General features: G+C 39.7%; 4 non-coding genes across 4 annotated transcripts; all 4 read right to left on the bottom strand.

Moving 5' to 3' along the window:
* Positions 1-703: 703 nt before the first annotated feature.
* Positions 704-776, bottom strand: trnak-uuu (transfer RNA lysine (anticodon UUU)). The gene has a single exon. It is a non-coding gene; the product is annotated as a tRNA-Lys (tRNA).
* Positions 777-1,735: 959 nt separating this feature from the next.
* On the bottom strand, positions 1,736-1,807 carry trnah-gug (transfer RNA histidin (anticodon GUG)). Its single transcript has one exon. It is a non-coding gene; the product is annotated as a tRNA-His (tRNA).
* A 190-nt stretch (positions 1,808-1,997) lies between these two features.
* On the bottom strand, positions 1,998-2,079 carry trnas-aga (transfer RNA serine (anticodon AGA)). Its single transcript has one exon. It is a non-coding gene; the product is annotated as a tRNA-Ser (tRNA).
* A 122-nt stretch (positions 2,080-2,201) lies between these two features.
* On the bottom strand, positions 2,202-2,274 carry trnak-uuu (transfer RNA lysine (anticodon UUU)). The gene has a single exon. It is a non-coding gene; the product is annotated as a tRNA-Lys (tRNA).
* Positions 2,275-4,764: the final 2,490 nt, after the last annotated feature.

Raw genomic sequence — 4,764 nt, 5'->3', positions numbered from 1 at the left:
AAAACGCTGTTATCTATGCAGAAACAAAAGTGTGTGTTGGGTTGTTGGGTTGTTGGTTGGGTTGTTGGTTGGGTGGGTGGGTGTGTTTTTTGGGGTTGGGTGGTGGTATGTGTGTAGATGTGTGTCTAAAACAGAGGATTATTACGGAGCTCAATCCTCTCAGCTGACTTGGCTTTGGGAATATTTGGGAAGAACGTTCTGAATACCAGCCACTTTCTTTTAACAACACAAGATGTTGGACCATAATATTACAGCATAACAAAAAAAAAAAAAAAATTTGATAGAAAAAAAAAATTTAAAAGATTAAAAGTCTGATGCTCTACCGACTGAGCTATCCGGGCTCTTGCTCGAGAAGCGTGCGTGCTGCGTGGGAACGCACAGCAAAATTAATCGTATTGGCGCAGAAAAAAGAGTGTCCTCCAATGCATAGCGTTTCCTTCTTTGAAGATTCAGAATGGCAGTCAAAACGTCTGCTATGTCAAAATATATTTGCAAATTAGTGGGAATGCAGCATTCGAACCTGCGCGGGGAGACCCCAATGGATTTCTAGTCCATCGCCTTAACCACTCGGCCACGACTACAAGCTGGCTGAAAGGGGCATGTCGTTTGTGGATTGGTGCCTTGCAGCGTCGCTGCCCGAGGCCAGTGTAGATGAGCAAGAACTCAACAACAAAACGTACCGCTCCACAAAAAGAGGCTCGTTCGCCCGAACAGGGACTTGAACCCTGAACCCTCAGATTAAAAGTCTGATGCTCTACCGACTGAGCTATCCGGGCTCTTTCTCGAGGAACGTGCGTGCTGCGTGCGAACTCACATCAAAATGAATCGTATTGGTGCAGAAAAAAGAGTGTCCTCCAATGCATTGCGTTTCCTTCTTCGAAGATTCAGAATGGCCGTCAAAACGTCTGCTATGTCAAAATATATTTGCAAATTAGTGGGAATGCAGCCTATTAGACTGATGATAATAGTAATTAAAGGAAAATAATGCTAGGAAAAAGAACAAAAACTCACTGCTACTTTTCTGGAAAGCCTCTTCACACGCTTCAATGCTGTTGATAATAGTAATTAAAGGAAAATAATGCTAGGAAAAAGAACAAAAACTCACTGCTACTTGTCTGGAAAGCCTCTTCACACGCTTCAATGCTGTTGACTCTTATCGTTATTGTAAACTTGTGTCAAAGGCGCAGTTGTTTGTAGCAAATAGCAAGCCCGCGGCACTCTAGGTAACAGCCAGCGAGTGTACTGCAAATTAGTGGGAATGCAGCCTAATAGACTGATGATAATAGTAATTAAAGGAAAATAATGCTAGGAAAAAGAACAAAAACTCACTGCTACTTGTCTGGAAAGCCTCTTCACACGCTTCAATGCTGTTGACTCTTATCGTTATTGTAAACTTGTGTCAAAGGCGCAGTTGTTTGTAGCAAATAGCAAGCCCGCGGCACTCTAGGTAACAGCCAGCGAGTGTACTGACACCTAGCGATTAGAAAATATACACGCACCATATTCTCTCTGAAGCAAGATTCTTCCGAAATAAATAGGAGCGTTTCGTTTTCAGTCTTTTCTCTAAAGGTTCGAACCTGAGAGCTCGTGCTTTCAAAGAAGGTCCCAGTTTCAATTCACTCGAACATCCAGAGCACCTCAAAGGCACGCGCCGTGCACAAAAAGAGTAGTCTGAAGGACGGGGTGAGGACAGCTGGTGACATGGAGCTCAATTTCAATGGCACCCAGAAAATCTTGCCATGACCCGGATTCGAACCGGGGTTGCTGCAGCCACAATGCAGAGTACTAACCACTATACGATCATGGCGAGCTACCAGTCTACCTGACGTGTCCCTGAATACAAAGGGGCCTTGTCATCTTTAGCTTGCAGACAAAACTGTTTCTTACCAACATAACTCTTTTCAAGGGTAATCCTGTAACAGTGACTTTTTTTCCTTTTATAAAATTTAAGCTAGGCCTCCAGAAGGTTACAAACTAAAGCAGGCGCAGGCTGTCAACGTAGTCGGCAGGATTCGAACCTGCGCGGGGAGACCCCAATGGATTTCTAGTCCATCGCCTTAACCACTCGGCCACGACTACAAGCTGGTTGAAAGGGGCATGTCGTTTGTGGATTGGTGCCTTGCAGCGTCGCTGCCCGAGGACAGTGTAGATGAGCAAGAACTCAACAACAAAACGTACCGCTCCACAAAAAGAGGCTCGTTCGCCCGAACAGGGACTTGAACCCTGGACCCTCAGATTAAAAGTCTGATGCTCTACCAACTGAGCTATCCGGGCTCTTGCTGGAGAAGCGTGCGTGCTGCGTGGGAACGCACAGCAAAATTAATCGTATTGGCGCAGAAAAAAGAGTGTCCTCCAATGCATAGCGTTTCCTTCTTTGAAGATTCAGAATGGCCGTCAAAACGTCTGCTATGTCAAAATGTATTTAAAAATTAGTGGGAATGCAGCCTAATAGACTGATGATAATCAGGGGTGTGAAGTAACGAATTACAAATACTCACGTTACTGTAATTAAGTAGTTTTTTTCAGAAATTGTACTTTTTTGAGTAGTTTAAAATTTTTGTAATTTTACTTTTACTTGAGTACATTTTAAGTGATGTATCGGTACTTTTTCTCCGCTATTTTCCTTCTGTTTGTGGTCGTTACTCGTTACATGTTTGTTTTAAATGTATTTTATTTTTATCCATCAACGTGATTGGATTGAGTAAGCCAGGGGTCTCCAACACGTCGCTCGCGAGCTAACAGTAGCTCGTGGCCTGATTGGAGGTAGCTCGCCAAGGGGCCGTTCACATATAGCGTCTTTTTCACGCTCAAGTTCGTTATTTCAAATGTAGGAAGCTCATAATTGAAGCGACGCACTAATTTTTTCCAGGCGCAGTGAGATGAAAAAATGCATTAACTTCTAAAACTTCTTTGTCATTGTGGAGAGCGCAGTGGATGGTTGCATAGCAACGACCGAATTTTACTATTAATAATAAAAGATAAGCTAATGTGCATTGTAAACGTCAGTAATTTATCTTTTTTGACTCATTCTTTTTATAAAAATGATTAAAAGGCTGAAATATGCAAGGTTTCTTTTTATAAATCTTTTTTGTCAAAAAAGGTTTGAACTTGTAGGCTACATACTAGTAGATAAAATGTCCAGTACTCCTTTAAAATCTGGCCATCATTTTTAATGTTGTTATTTTAATGTTTATGTAACAAAAAGTGCATATTAATGCTAATTATATTTGTTATTTGCTGGTTTTCGACATAAAACTTGGTGAATTGATTTTATTGTGTAGCTAGTATTAGTACTTTTTGAACAGGATTCTGTGATAACCGTGATCATTTTGGTCACTATAATCATGAAATGAAATTTCCATGCCATTTCATCTCTAGTTAAGATGCACTATAAAATCAACTATAATTAGGTTTTGTTTTTACAGTATAATATGCAAAGTACAATTTTCTTTAAAAAAATTTATCTCTGATTCTGTTCTTTTCTCTGACATTTAAGGGTGACATATGAGCCTACAAAAACTCTTTTAGGTCTAAAACAGTTTAAATAGTTGTTAATATGAGAGTTATGAGACATTATTTAAGAGATTAAAGTATTGTATTACATGAGTAGCTCTCGGCCACTATGTTTTTTAAAAAGTAGCTCTCAAATGAAAAAAGGTTGGAGACCCCTGGAGTAAGCGGTCTCGTGACTGTCTTCAAATCAAATTAAGCATAGACAACTTTAACCGCCTATTCCTGCTGTTACTCGTGACTGCTGTGGAAGTGCATTCTTCACGCATCAATCCAGATATCAATCCTCTAATAAGGTACATTTCACATTTCTGCTTAATATGATATTTATATAGGCTGGCCTGTCTACAGGGCACTGGCGTAGCCACGGGTGTGCCAGGGTGTGCCGGTGCCACCCACAGTAGCAGCTGGCACACCTAAAATAGATGGAGAATTCTCTTTTAAAGTTTTAATAAAAATGTTTCCTAAACTTGGACTATTGTTGTTTACCTAAAATATTTGTACATTTAAAATGTATTTTATTTTTTTAATTTTTATCGTTAAAAAAATATCTGCCGACATTCGCACTGACAACCAATCCGCAAACAGCCGCAGACTGGTAATACGGTTGTGCTGTTGAGTCTCGCGCCTCATGAGGAGAAATGGAAACAATGAGCGCAGTTCACACAAAGAAACTTAATGAACATAGAGCGGTTAAAAAATTAATGTGGAGTTTTCATATTTATAATATATGATATGATACAGTTAAGCACCACGACTGCTGAATACCATCACGATTGAAAATATGACACTGATTTCATATGACAGTTCAATAAACAAGTAATCAATATCAAGTCACTTACATTTTAGACACAATATTGACTGTTTTTCTATTTGAGCAGCGAAAATAGTTCCAAACAAACATCCCAAGAACCACAGCGCAGCTCACCGGAACACATAACTGCATTACTGAATGATTCCGCGCTTTGAATGAATCGATTGAGTCAAAGATTCAATGACCCATTAAACAACTACCTCATTCCTTAACGATTCAGCCGTTTGAACGAATCATTTGAATAAATGACCGAATAACTCACTCATTAAGACAGTCACCTGACGCCCCCTACTGGTGGTTTAGTTTCGTGTTTACAAGTAGGCTATAATTCTTTCCAATATCTTTTTTGTATCTTCAAAAAATATTTAAAACAATCTCGTAACATTATTTAATGCAGTTGTAATTTTTCAGTGTAAATTAATTAATTTGATTGGTAACAG

This window comes from Siphateles boraxobius, unplaced genomic scaffold (assembly GCF_051911475.1).
Source record: "Siphateles boraxobius isolate OS27281-9 unplaced genomic scaffold, OSU_SipBor_1 6, whole genome shotgun sequence".
Classification (NCBI taxonomy): Eukaryota; Metazoa; Chordata; class Actinopteri; order Cypriniformes; family Leuciscidae; genus Siphateles; species Siphateles boraxobius.
Note: the sequence above shows the minus strand (reverse complement) of the source record. Positions and strands in the feature narration are given on the sequence as shown.